Source organism: Bidens hawaiensis, unplaced genomic scaffold, assembly GCF_021521415.1.
Source record: "Bidens hawaiensis isolate Kalapana, Puna unplaced genomic scaffold, B.hawaiensis_p1.1 tig00012418_1, whole genome shotgun sequence".
Taxonomy (NCBI): Eukaryota; Viridiplantae; Streptophyta; class Magnoliopsida; order Asterales; family Asteraceae; genus Bidens; species Bidens hawaiensis.
This window is the reverse complement of record NW_027492014.1, coordinates 274,341-289,661: the sequence shown is the minus strand read 5'-3', so window position 1 is coordinate 289,661 and position 15,321 is coordinate 274,341. Positions and strand designations below refer to the sequence as shown.

Below are 15,321 nucleotides of genomic sequence, written 5' to 3'. Positions count from 1 at the left end.
TGTCAATATTTAATAAATACATTCATTCGCGCACGCGCAAAGTAAACAAGATAACATAAAACATCATAAATCAATATATTATGAATCATAATATTCGAACAGCAAAAACTTGTCTTGATACATTTTAATCTAGGTCCAAAATAAAGAAAACTTCCTACGTGTCCACAAGCTCCAAAACAGCTACTGCAAACCTGAACATGTGTTAAAATAACCGTCAAACACTTGCGTGTTGGTGAGAAATCAAGTTTAATAGATAATAATAGATAACAATAAATCTGCGCGCAACACGTGTATGTCTGGTGTTTAACAAGGGTGCAATCAGATTGTGATCAAGCCTAAATAGATCATAGCTCATAGTTCATAGTTCAATCCGTGCTCCCAATTGAGCACAAAAACGAGAAAACATCTGTGCAAGTGTAAACAAAGAAAACCGTAAACGATAGGTCTCCCGTGTTCATCTAATGGATCCATGAAAACTGCGGAATAGGCCGAACAAAGCGGTTAATGATACACACATACAAATAAACAGCCAAGTAAACGTCCTCAACACATGGGATACTGCGCGACTAAAGTTCATAAACAAGTTTAAGACTCTAAGTTTGTATGAACACATGAACATCCCAAAACATTAAAAGCAAAAAGGGATTAGGTACGAGATTACTCACTTGATAAACGATGCGGTGTAAGATAAAGCAAGAACCAACTTTAAACAAGCACAAGTTAACCTATAAATAAGATTATTGTTTTAATGATTTGTTTTAAGTCTTGATTATAAGTTTGCATAAGTAAATTATTATATATATTACCGAAAAAGCAGGGCAGAACAGAGAGGAAGACGGAGGCAGAGAGGAGGACGGCAGAGAGAGCAAGGAGCAAGAGAGAATAGGAGAGATTAAGTGTTTTGTGTGTGTAGTGTTAGGAAAAATAATACTATTATTTATAGAGAAACCCTAGGGAACACAATCCCTAGAAAAAGGGGAAAAGATCTCAAAAAGCAAAAGATTCCAAAAGCAAAAGATATCAAAAGATATGGCAGCAGGGAAAAAGAGAAAAAGCTGACAGGGAACAGTAAAAAGGCATGGGCAGTTCAGAAAAAGGTACTGGTCAAGCATGGAAAAAGCAGATCTCAAAAGATAATGTCAGTCACTTTTTCTGCCAACCAATGGGGTTGGTGCGCATGCTGCGCCGAAAGTAACTTTTCAGACATAAAGCAGATTAGGTCAACAGCACAAAAGATAAGACAACACAAAAGCAAACGGCTAGATTAAACAGAAGAAAACTCAAAGGGTTTAGCGCGAGAATGCTCGAGCGCGAAGGCAGACACAGAAGGTCAAGAGAGCGCGAGCGCGAAGGCAGACAGAACCAACCTTAACGCGTCGCGGAAAGAACTACATTTCTAAGCGCGCCGCGGGAAGAATCACATTTCTTAGCGCGCCGCGGGAGGAACTAAAATTTCTAGCGCGCCGCGGGAAGAACTATAATTCTTCGCGCGTCGAGGGATGAACTACGATTCTTAGCGCGCTGCGAGAAGAACTACAAATCCTTAGCGCGTCGCGGGAAGAACTACCGTTCTTAGCGCGCTGCGAGAAGAATTACAATTCTTAGCGCGCTGCGAGAAGAGTTCGTCTCGCGTATCAATGTAACAGATGGTCTTCACGCAGGATTCCTTGTAAGGGGTCTGGCGCGTGGAGCTGCGCAGACAACCTTAGGCGGGAAGGAACAAAGGACAAGCAAAGAGTTAGAAGAAAAAGAGGGAAACAAGGCGGAAAGAGAGAAGAAGAGGGACGGGACGGCGGAAAGAAAGAGAGAGAAAGAGGCGGGAAGGAAAATATATATTATTATTAAAAGTAAAATATAAGTATAAATATTAAATCATAAAAGAAAGAGATCGGATCGGAGAAACGGGTACCTGGGTCGGGTCGGATCGGGGCAGATGTCACAGTCTCCCCTACTTTAAGAAATTTCGTCCCGAAATTTATCTCGAAGTAGGTTGCGCAGAGAACAGGTGCGGGTACTTGATCTTCATTTGATCTTCCCTTTCCCATGTAAACTCGGCTCCGCGCTTGGACTCCCAGCGAACTTTCACGATAGGGATACGACTGCGCTTGGTTTGCTTTACCTCGCGATCCATAATCTCAACAGGCTTCTCAACGAAATGCATAGTTTCATCAACTTGAACTTCATCAAGTGGAATGTGAAGGTTCTCGTCAGCTAAACACTTCTTGAGATTGGATACATGGAACGTTGGATGCACATTACTGAGCGCGGGCGGCAGGTCAAGTCTGTAGGCAACTTTTCCCACACGCGCGAGAATCTTGAATGGCCCAACATATCGAGGAGCAAGCTTACCTTTCTTCCCAAAGCGGACAACACCCACCAGGGCGACACTTTGAGGAGAACAAGATCACCAACTTGAAATTCGAGAGGCTTTCGCCTGCGATCTGCGTAACTCTTCTGTCGGCTTCTGGCAGTCAGCAGATGATCACGGATCTTGGCGATTTTATCGGTTGCCTCTTGAACAAGTTCGGGTCCTGTGATTTGAGCTTCACCCACTTCGCTCCAACAAATCGGGGAGCGGCACTTACGACCGTAAAGTGCTTCAAATGGGGCCATACCAATACTGGAATGATAGCTGTTATTATAAGAGAACTCGATCAAAGGCAGGTGCGAATCCCAATTACCTCCAAAATCAAGAACACAAGATCGGAGCATATCCTCAAGAGTTTGAATAGTTCGCTCAGACTGACCGTCAGTCTGGGGATGATATGCCGTACTCATGTCCAAGCGAGTTCCTAACGCAGATTGGAGAGATTTCCAAAAGCGGGATATAAAACGGCCATCGCGATCGGATATGATGCTCAAAGGAGTACCATGGCGGCAGACAATCTCTTTGACATAAAGCTGCGCAAGTTGCTCAACACGGTAGTTTTCACGAATGGGCAGAAAGTGAGCAGACTTAGTCAAACGATCCACTATTACCCAAATGCTATCATGTTTGCTTGCTGTCAAAGGTAACTTGGTAATGAAGTCCATCGCTACACATTCCCATTTCCACGTAGGAATTTCTGGTTGTTCGAGCAAACCAGATGGGCGTTGGTGTTCAGCTTTTACTTTAGAACAAGTCAGGCATCTAGCTACGAACACAGCAATATCCTTCTTCATACCGGGCCACCAATAAGTAATGCGCAAATCCTTGTACATTTTATCGGCGCCAGGATGAACGGAATATCGAGATTTGTGCGCTTCACTCAGGATATCAGCGCGAAGATTCTCATCAAAGGGAATCCAGATGCGATTAAGATAACAGAGAATTCCACTCAGATTAGGGACAAAGTGCGCTTCCGCGCCACACGCTAACTCGGCGCGAAGGTTACCATTACTGATGGATGCGCGCTGCGCGTCACGAATACGCGATTCAAGGTTGCTTTGGATCGGCGCAAAGTGAAGATGCGTGCGCGGCAAGATACAGTTAAGCTGGCAGGGTTTTCGGCTGAGCGCATCGGCTACCACATTAGCCTTACCAGGATGATACCGGATCTCACAATCGTAATCGCTGATGAGTTCGTTCCATCGGCGTTGCCTCATGTTGAGTTCCTTCTGATCAAAGATATGCTGAAGGCTTTTATGGTCGGTGTAGAGGATGCACTTAGTACCATAAAGGTAGTGTCTCCAGATCTTCAAGGCAAAAACAACTGCACCAAGTTCGAGGTCGTGAGTTGTATAATTCTTTTCATGAACCTTAAGTTGCCTTGATGCGTAAGCGATAACCTTGCCTCGTTGCATAAGAACACAACCGAGACCTTGGTTGGAGGCATCGCAGTACACGACAAAATCATCATTACCCTCAGGTAGCGCAAGAACAGGAGCTTCACACAACAATCGCTTGAGCGATAGAAAGGCTTCTTCTTGCTTCGAGCCCCAAATATACGGTTTACCTTTGTGCGTTAGAGCTGTTAAAGGCAAAGCGATCTTCGAGAAGTTCGAAATGAAACGCCGGTAATAACCAGCTAAGCCCAGAAAGGAACGGATCTCAGAAGGAGAGGATGGCGTAATCCAGTTCTTGATTGCTTCAATTTTGGATGGGTCGACATGAATACCCATCTTGTTAACAACATGACCAAGAAACTGTACTTCATCAGACCAGAATTCACACTTGGAAAGCTTAGCATAGAGTTGCTCAGTTCTAAGCTTTTGCAATACCAATCGGAGATGTTGCTCATGCTCGGCCTTGGTCTTAGAATACACCAGAACATCATCGATAAACACGATCACGAATTTATCCAGGAAGGGCCTACACACCCGATTCATTAGATCCATGAAAACGGCGGGTGCGTTGGTTAGACCGAAGGACATGACCAAGAATTCAAAATGGCCATAACGAGTTCGAAAAGCAGTCTTCGGAACATCTTCATCGCGGATGCGCAACTGGTGATAACCAGAGCGGAGATCAATCTTCGAGAAACAAGAGGCACCTTGGAGTTGATCAAAGAGGTCGTCAATACGCGGTAAGGGATACCGGTTTTTAATGGTGAGTTTGTTCAACTCGCGGTAATCAATACACATGCGAAACGATCCATCTTTCTTTTTAACGAACAACACCGGAGCACCCCAGGGCGAAGAGCTAGGGCGAATGAATCCTTTAGTAGTCAACTCTTGAAGTTGGCTTGCCAATTCTTGCATCTCAGCGGGCGCAAGACGGTAAGGAGATTTAGCTACGGGGGAAGCACCAGGGACAAGATCAATACGGAACTCGACTTCACGAGCGGGAGGGATACCAGGAAGATCATCAGGAAAAACTTAAGGGAAATCACGCACAACAGGGATATCGCGAAGCTTCTTTTCTTCAGCAGGTTTAACCACATGGGCTAAGAATGCAATACACCTTTTCCTCATGAGTCTTTGGGCTTCGGCGCAGGACATAAGTTTAAGACCGCGGGAGGGTTTCTCGCCGTAGATATGAAGATCACCATTTTCTCGAGGAATGCGAATCAACTTCTTGGCGCAAATAACTTCGGCGCGATTATGCGTAAGCCAGTCCATACCGATGATAACATCAAAGCTTCCAAGAGGCATGGGGATGAGGTCGATCAGAAAATCGTTTTCGTTAAGGTTAAGCGTGCAATTTTTAATCACAGAGTTAATTAAAACAGTTTCGCCATTAGCCAATTCAACTGAAAAATTCTCTTTTAAATCGTTGCGCGGTCGCGCAAGCTTCTGCTCGAAGGCGCGAGAGATAAAACTTCGATCGGCGCCAGTATCAAAAAGTATAGAAGCATAAAATCCGTTAAGCAAAAATGTACCATTAACTACGTCATTATTTGCTTGCGCTTGGTGCGCGGTTATGTTAAAAGCTCGTCCACGCGTCACTTGGTTTGAAATCTGGTTCACTGGATTCGCTTGCGTAATCTGAACTTGTAGTCTTGGGCACGCGTTCCGGAAATGACTGGGATCACCGCAGTTAAAGCACGATCTGGGTCGTGGGTTTTGGTAGGTTGGTTGTGGGTTCTGCGGGTAGACTGGTGGTGCTGGCGCAATTGGATTGGCGAGAGGGACTCTACAGTATTCGGCAGAGTGACCAACGCGGCCACATCGGTTACATTGTCGACACGGGGTTTGGGTTGGGTGGTGAAGTCAACAGGTTGGGCAAAAGGGTTGATTTCCTGTGTAAGGTTTCTTAGGTGGCGGGGCAGGGAGTGCGGGATTGGTTAAGGCATAGTTGTGGACTACAGGAGGTGTTGGGTAGGCTGTCAGAGGGTTAGGCGCGTAAACTGGAGGTTGGTAAATGGGTTGCTGGACAATGGGCGGGTTGGTAAGCGCATAGGCTTTGCGCCTGCGCTTGAGGTTGTTACGGTTTGAGGGTTCAGGTTTGGTTTCTGTTGGTTCAGGGGCAGTCTTGGTGAGTTTGGTCTTTTCTGTTCCCCGCAGGAACAGGGTTCCTGCTCTGACATGGTTGTCGCTGAGCACAGCGGCCAACTCGATGGCGTCAGAGAGGGTTACTGGGTTTCTGGCCCATACAGAATCTTGAATTTCCATGGGGAGACCCCCAAGGAATTTCTCTATGGCTCGGCGGGAAGGGGTAACAAGGTGAGGGACCAGCAAACTTAGTTCATGGAAACGCGTCGCGTACTCGCGCGCTTCGCCACTGTATTGCTTAAGATTCCAAAATTCTTCCTCCAGGCGCTTAACTTCGTTGGAAGGGCAGAATTCTCGCGTCAGAATTTCTTTGAATTCCTCCCAGGGCATGCTAGAAGCAGCTTCTGCGCCACGCGCATGAGCTACTCCATTCCACCATGTAAGCGCTCTAGATTCCAGGACACTGGAAGCATATAGGGTTCGTCTGTCTGAGGGGCATTGGGTGTGGAGGAAAGTGTTTTCTATTTTCTCAAGCCACTGGAGCATCACGGTGGCTCCTTCAAGACCTGTGAACTTTGGAGGGTTACCCGCGTTAAAGGACTTAATGTTGTAACCAGAGGTGTTAGCATTGTTTTGGTTTAAGGCTCGGGCTATTGCGGCGGCCATTTCCTGGGAACGTTGCAGCGAACGTCTGCGCGCGGCTTCTTTCTTCTTGAGATGGCGACGAGATAGCGGAGGCATTCTATAAAAATTTTAATTTTAGTTAATATCTTGGTTTTATCGCAAAGTATAACCTTATAAAGCTTGGTTTCGCGGAGTCAGTTACTGTCCAAAGTTAAAGTAAAATAAATGACCCTAAATGCAGACTTAATAAAGGTAACAAATTCGAATCAAGAATCGAAAATTCATGTATCACCATGACTTTCCGAATTCCCAATTTAAAATATACGGGCAAACGAGTATTGGAGATTGACGATTCATGTATCACCATGACTTTTCAATCTTCAATATAAAATATACAAGAAAATGAGTATTGGAGGTTGACAATTCATGTATCACCATGACTTTTCAAGTCTCCAACCTCAGAACATAATCGTAAATGGAAATTGAAAATCAACTATTCATGTATCACAATGACTTTTCGGATTTTCAAACCCAACAAACGAATATGTAAGAAAAATCAATAAAAATCGAAATTCAACAAAAATCGAAATATCGCGAAATAAAACATAAAATCATATACTGCGCAAGCGCGAGCATATTCATAAATAACGAGTAATTAACAATAAGCGCGCAAACATGAGATTTCTCTCATGCGCGAGAAGGGACTCTTAGGTATTCTAGGCCGTTACGTCTAACCACCTATCCTAAAGTCAACGAGCTCTGATACCAATCTGTAACACCCCGACCAAAGGCGGATTATACATCGGGGCGCCACATATTGTTTCATTACTCGTGACACTATTGGGTGTCAATATTTAATAAATACATTCATTCGCGCACGCGCAAAGTAAACAAGATAACATAAAACATCATAAATCAATATATTATGAATCATAATATTCGAACAGCAAAAACCTGTCTTGATACATTTTAATCTAGGTCCAAAATAAAGAAAACTTCCTACGTGTCCACAAGCTCCAAAACAGCTACTGCAAACCTGAACATGTGTTAAAATAACCGTCAAACACTTGCGTGTTGGTGAGAAATCAAGTTTAATAGATAATAATAGATAACAATAAATCTGCGCGCAACACGTGTATGTCTGGTGTTTAACAAGGGTGCAATCAGATTGTGATCAAGCCTAAATAGATCATAGCTCATAGTTCATAGTTCAATCCGTGCTCCCAATTGAGCACAAAAACGAGAAAACATCTGTGCAAGTGTAAACAAAGAAAACCGTAAACGATAGGTCTCCCGTGTTCATCTAATGGATCCATGAAAACTGCGGAATAGGCCGAACAAAGCGGTTAATGATACACACATACAAATAAACAGCCAAGTAAACGTCCTCAACACATGGGATACTGCGCGACTAAAGTTCATAAACAAGTTTAAGACTCTAAGTTTGTATGAACACATGAACATCCCAAAACATTAAAAGCAAAAAGGGATTAGGTACGAGATTACTCACTTGATAAACGATGCGGTGTAAGATAAAGCAAGAACCAACTTTAAACAAGCACAAGTTAACCTATAAATAAGATTATTGTTTTAATGATTTGTTTTAAGTCTTGATTATAAGTTTGCATAAGTAAATTATTATATATATTACCGAAAAAGCAGGGCAGAACAGAGAGGAAGACGGAGGCAGAGAGGAGGACGGCAGAGAGAGCAAGGAGCAAGAGAGAATAGGAGAGATTAAGTGTTTTGTGTGTGTAGTGTTAGGAAAAATAATACTATTATTTATAGAGAAACCCTAGGGAACACAATCCCTAGAAAAAGGGGAAAAGATCTCAAAAAGCAAAAGATTCCAAAAGCAAAAGATATCAAAAGATATGGCAGCAGGGAAAAAGAGAAAAAACTGACAGGGAACAGTAAAAAGGCATGGGCAGTTCAGAAAAAGGTACTGGTCAAGCATGGAAAAAGCAGATCTCAAAAGATAATGTCAGTCACTTTTTCTGCCAACCAATGGGGTTGGTGCGCATGCTGCGCCGAAAGTAACTTTTCAGACATAAAGCAGATTAGGTCAACAGCACAAAAGATAAGACAACACAAAAGCAAACGGCTAGATTAAACAGAAGAAAACTCAAAGGGTTTAGCGCGAGAAGGCTCGAGCGCGAAGGCAGACACAGAAGGTCAAGAGAGCGCGAGCGCGAAGGCAGACAGAACCAACCTTAACGCGTCGCGGAAAGAACTACATTTCTAAGCGCGCCGCGGGAAGAATCACATTTCTTAGCGCGCCGCGGGAGGAACTAAAATTTCTAGCGCGCCGCGGGAAGAACTATAATTCTTCGCGCGTCGAGGGATGAACTACGATTCTTAGCGCGCTGCGAGAAGAACTACAAATCCTTAGCGCGTCGCGGGAAGAACTACCGTTCTTAGCGCGCTGCGAGAAGAATTACAATTCTTAGCGCGCTGCGAGAAGAGTTCGTCTCGCGTATCGCTGTAACAGATGGTCTTCACGCAGGATTCCTTGTAAGGGGTCTGGCGCGTGGAGCTGCGCAGACAACCTTAGGCGGGAAGGAACAAAGGACAAGCAAAGAGTTAGAAGAAAAAGAGGGAAACAAGGCGGAAAGAGAGAAGAAGAGGGACGGGACGGCGGAAAGAAAGAGAGAGAAAGAGGCGGGAAGGAAAATATATATTATTATTAAAAGTAAAATATAAGTATAAATATTAAATCATAAAAGAAAGAGATCGGATCGGAGAAACGGGTACCTGGGTCGGGTCGGATCGGGGCAGATGTCACAAGAATGCTCATAAATGAATGAGGTAATTGAGTTTTAATATTAAGATTACATATATTTTTTTCCCAAAAAAATACATATATATTTAAACTTTTTGAAAAATTTCGGGCCTACTAGGGTGATCGGAGCTGTCTCCCCCCCCCCCCAAAGCCAGCACTGTTAGCCGTGTGAATGAGCTAAGCTAAACTTGAGTTCGTCTCATTTATTATTTATTAGGTCATATACATTTTTAATTCTTTTTATATACTTTGAGAAAATGAGCCTAAACCCCACTTGTTCTCATGTGCACTACCTTAAACGACGCAAAGCTCGGCTCGAGCTCTACTGCACACTGTTAACTACTTAACATAAATAAAGGTCCAAACGATCTTCCCATACCAGGCTCGAGCTCTGAATCATAACAAAACAAGCTTTATTTGAGGTTCGGGTTCAGGCAAGCTCGACAAGGCTCACACCATTTCGACGAACAAATATCAAGTAACTCGCGAGCAGCTGAGCACGTTTGCACCCATAGACAATTTTCAAAAAGAATGCATGTCACAAGCAGAGGCTAACACAGTCAAAATCAGTTCCAAAATGAAAAAAAGGACAAAACTGCCCCTCACGTGAGGACACGCTGATGAGTTTAACGATCATACTTAACGGGATTAGTAAATTTGCTTTAATTGTAAGTGAAATGAAACCACAAGAACAAAAATCACAAATTTAAAACTGTTAGACTAAAACTATAAAACTTAAACAAACCACTTCAACAAAAACGTATTCCACACTATTTTTTATTTCAAAATCCGGTCCAAGTAACCCAACCGACAGAATCACCTATCCCCCACGTCACATCAACATATTATTATATTATACTCTACGCATAGCAACTTGTACACTATTATATTGTTATACTAACCGTCATCAATTTCAATTTCCCTCCCCAAATTGGATGCGATTGCAACTACCACCGGATCAAAACCCTAACGCACCGCCTGAAAACATCACCGCCGGCTAGTCTCGTCACAATCGGAGTCTATTATCGCCGGAAATGCTGCGTCGGTACTTGTTTGAATTCAAACCACTCGCCGTCCTCCACCGCGCTCGCACCGCCGCGTTGTTGTTCTTCGTGTTCGGCTTTTCGTATATTATTTTGTACAGAGCGTTTGATTCGTGCCAGATCCGACTGCCTGAGTACTTAGTAACGTCCAGTGAGGTGTTCTCGTCTGCCTTATCGTTCGATTCGTTGCCGGTTAGTTATTTAGTTAGTTAGTTAGTTAGTTTTCGTTTTGTTAAATTGAGATGTTGATGTAACTGTTTGTTAATATATTACATACTTTAGGTGTTTATTATGACTTTACTGATGTGACATACTGCATACTTTAGGTTTTATTCATTATAGGTTCAATTCGCTGTCGGTTAGTTAGTTTAGTTGTTTAGTTATTGCTTATGTTAGATTGAGATGTTGCTGTAACGGTTGGCTATTAGTGATTACTTGTTCTGATTTTGAATTTGAGAGTTGTTTATTAGCTGATTTAATGATTAGTGATAATGTAGAGGTAAGTTAGGTTTTATTATGAGTTTACTGATGTAACAGATTGCGTACTTTAGGTTTTATTCATTTTAGGTTCAATTCGTTGCCATTTAGTAACATCGAGTGATGTGTTCTCTTCTGCCTTATTGTTCAATTCGTTGGCGGTTAGTTAGTTAGTTAGTTATTGTTTTGTTAAATTGAGATGTTGATGTAACTGTTTGTTAGGAGCTAGTTTTGATTATATTTATTAGTGATAATGTAGAGCTAATTTAGGTGTAGTATTAACTAGTGCCTGACAGTTTCTGGCATGGACATATTAATACGACTTGAAAAGATGGCTGTTAACCTGTTAATGACCTGTTTTTATTTTTTAGAAGAATAAAATATTCGCGCGATTTAGGAGATGTTATGATTTTATTTTAGACTCTTACGGATTTTAGTTTCAAATATGAAAAGGATTATGTATTAAGTTAGACGCTTATGAACTTTTGGTAGATTTCGTCTTTGGTTTTTATATATTGTTCTCTATAGAGCGTTTGATTTATGCCAGATCCGACTGCCTGAGTACTTAGTTTCGTCTGTTGACGTCTTCTCTTTTGCCTTATCATTGAATTCGTTTCCGGTTAGTCTTGTTACAAATTAAGTTGTTGATTATTAGAGACAATGTAGAGCTAATTTAGGTGTACTCTAAGCAGTTTATGCTGGAAAATATTGGATATCGGTCGAGGACCGATATTTGAGGACCGGTTATCGTGGTAAGATATCGGTAATTTTAGTATCATGTAAAATTCATATATATAGCAATTTAACACTAATAATTCAGTGTACTAATAATTCATTTACAAATTAACCTTTTGCAACTTGTAAAACACTAACAATCGTAGCAAGTAGGAACTGATTAAGACTTAAAACACTAACATTGAACATTAAAAATTGATAATTAAGACTTAAAACGGGAATATCGGTGATATATCAGTTAAATATCGGTCCAATATTGGTCAATATTGCTGATATAATCGGTACCGATATTCTGCGATATGCTGACCAATATTTTACCAAGGGGCCTATAACTGATATATCATCGATATATCGGTGATATCGACTGCATAGGTGTGTACTAACGAGTGCTGGCAATTTCTGACACTGACATGTTAACACGACTTGAAAAGACAGCATGTTAATGACGTGTTTATATATTTTAAAGAATAAAATATTTGTGCTACTTAGGAGTTGTTATGATTTTATTTTAGACTCTTATGGAGTTTTGTTTGGTAACTTTTGTTTCGCTACATATGTTGTGTTATCGTGTCCCTAAACAGGTCTTGATGTGTAACCTTTTCCTAAAATGTTCGTGTTTGGGAAAAAAATGTCACAATCAGTTGTTGTGTCGTGCCTGGTCTGTTATGCCAGCCCTGATCATGACTTTCCTGCTGTAACAGATTGCATACTTCAGATTTTATGTCAACCCTGTTCTGATTTCGATTTTGAAAGTTGTTAATTAGTAACTGATTTGATGATTAGTGACAATGCAGAGCTAAGTTAGGGTTCGTTATGAGTTTCCTGCTGTAACAGATTACATACTTTAGATTTTATTGTTCATGTTCTGATTTCGACCGATTTTGATACTTTAGATTATCAGTAATTACATGTTCAGATTTTGATTTTGAGAATTGCTTGTTAGGAGCTAATTTGATCATTAGTGACAATGCAGAGCTAATTTAGGTGTTCATCATAATTTTCCTGCTGTAACAGATTGCATACTTTATATTTTATTGTTCATGTTCTGATTTTGATTTTGAAAATTGTTAATTAGGAGCTGATTTGATGATTAGTGACAATGCCGAGGTAAGTTAGGGTTCATTATGAGTTTCCTGCTTTAACAGATTGCATACTTTAGATATCCTTGTTCATGTTGTGATTTCGATTTTGAGTAGATTAGATTCAGTAGTTACATGTTCTGATTTCAATTTTGAAAATTGTTCATTAGGAGCTAATTTGATTAGTAGTGATAATGCAGAGCTAATTTAGGTGTTTATCATGACCTTCCTGCTGTAATAGTTTGCCTACTTTAGATATTATTGTTCATGAATCATGTTCTGATTTCGATTTTGAATGCTTTAGATTATCAGTAAGTACTTGTTCTGATTTCAGTATTGAAAATTGTTCATTAGGAGCTGATTTGATATTAAGTTAGGGTTCATTATGAGTTTTCTGCTGTAGCAAATTGCATGCTTTAGATTTTCTTCATTATAGGTTTAATAATTGTTATTCTATTAAGTTTATGGTGTTTGCAGATTAGATACACCAAAGATGTAAAACTACATTCAATAATGTTTGCAAACAAGTAAGTTTAATTGAGATTTTAAGGCAATATGAATGTGTATGAACTATGAAGAGATCTTTATGCAATTTCTTGAAAACAAATTGGAATTCAAATGCTAATTCTAGCATGCTTTACTTGATTATAAACCATAAACTGTTATGTTGTTATTGCGCGTCAGCATTAATGTGGCAATATGAATGTGTATGAGCATACCTAATTTAGCTGTTTTGAGAATTGCTCATTAGGAGCTAATTTTATCATTGTGAAAATCTGGTTAGTAGTGACAGTGCAGGCCTATTTTAGATGTTTATCATGACTTTCCTGCTGCAACAAATTGCATACTTTAGATTTTATTCATTATTATACTATGTTCAATAATCATTCTCCCATCAAGTTTATGGTTTTTGCAGATTAGACGCACCGAACACGTAAAACATCGATAATGTTCCTAAAAACTAAGTTTGATTGAGATTTTGGGGAATATGAACTTGTATGAAGAGATTTCTATGCAATTTGCTGAATGCTTGTTCTAACACGCTTCAGTTGATTATAAACTACTGTGGCTTCTAGCATCTTTTACTTGATTATATAACATACTCTCATGACAGCTTTTGTACCAATTGTAGGACAGTGATGATACTAGTCTGGAAGCAGTTCTAAAGGCGGCCGCTATGCACGACAACACGGTTATCGTAACAACTTTGAATAAGGCTTGGGCAGACCCAAACAATTCAATTTTGGATCTCTTTCTAACAAGCACCACACCAGTAGACTTTTGAATCATTTGGTGATTATTAATTTAGATCAGAAGGCTTTTGCAACCTGTAAACGAGTACATAGACATTGCTTTGCGTTAACTACTGAGGGGGTTGATTTCTCTCAAGAGGCCTACTTTATGACCCCTGATTACTTGAAGATGATGTGGCGACGGATCGATTTCTTGCGTTCTGTGCTTGAAATGGGTTACAACTTTCTTTTTACAGTTACCCACCCCCCCTCTCTCTCACACACACACACACACACACTCAAACACACACTAATATACTCATTGGCCAAATGTTTACAGGATGCTGATATCATGTGGTTCAGGGATCCATTCCCGCATTTCTATCCAGATGCCGATTTTCAGATTGCGTGTGACCATTACTCTGGAAACTCAACTGATGTTTTCACCAATATACCCAACGAAGGGTTTAGTTTTGTGCGGTCAAACATCCGGTCAATAGAGTTTTACAAATACTGGTATTCTTCAAGAATGGTGTATCCAGATATGCATGATCAGGATGTCCTTAATAACATAAAAAAAGATGCTATAGTTACAGATCTTAACTTGAGCTTAAGGTTTCTGGATACGACATATTTCGGTGGATTTTGCGAACCTAGTAAAGATATGGAAAGAGTGTGCACGATGCACGCAAATTGCTGTGTTGGTCTTGAAAACAAAGTTCATGATCTTAAAATCATGCTTCAAGATTGGAAAAATTTCATGGCTCTTCCGTCTGATATGAAGTCTTCTTTAAGTCCAACTTGGAGTCCTCCTAAAAACTGCAGGTACCCCTCCCCCCCCCCCCCCTTCTCTATTTAGAGTATGTTTGGAATTGAGTTTGAAAACTGCTTATTAGCTTATTTGCTTTTTCAAAAAGCCATTTTGAAAAGCCTGGATTTGGGGTCTTTGAAAAACTGCTTTTTAACCCTTTCAGAAAGCTAAAATAAAAAGGATTTTTGTGATTACCAAACACTTTTTAGCTTATTGGCTTTTTGAAAACACCAATAAGCCAATTAGTTGTTTTCAAACACAATCCCAAACACCAATAAGCTAAAATAAAAAGGATTTTTGCTCGTTGTCATTCCATGTCAAATGACTATTATACCCTTGAAGAATGAGTATGATAGTCATGTCACGTGAATTTTGACCAAAAAAAGTAAAGCGACTCTTATCGTGGTTTCTATTTAACTTTGATCTTACAGTCATGCTTTGCTTCGGCACCTTGGTTTGCCCGACGAAGATGAATTGAGGGATGAAACAATCAGTTAACGTATTGTATTACGTGTTAGGTCTACAACTAGCGCTCGTGTAGTAATTTTTTTGTAAAGAAAAGAAATGATAAGATGAAATGCTAGTTCCATTGCATTATAGTGCAATGAGATAGATGAGTTATGTAAAACTAACCAACATATGACAGTTGGTATATTAATAGGAGATATGTTAAGCCTCTAGCCTC

General features: G+C 40.6%; 1 pseudogene across 1 annotated transcript; it reads left to right on the top strand.

Annotated features, from left to right (window-relative positions):
- Positions 1–10,277: 10,277 nt before the first annotated feature.
- Positions 10,278–15,147, top strand: LOC143540950 (uncharacterized protein At4g15970-like; annotated as a pseudogene). The gene is made up of 4 exons (XR_013136671.1): positions 10,278–10,494; positions 13,726–14,081; positions 14,166–14,650; positions 15,068–15,147. The product of XR_013136671.1 is annotated as an uncharacterized protein At4g15970-like (transcript).
- The last annotated feature ends 174 nt before the right edge of the window (positions 15,148–15,321 follow it).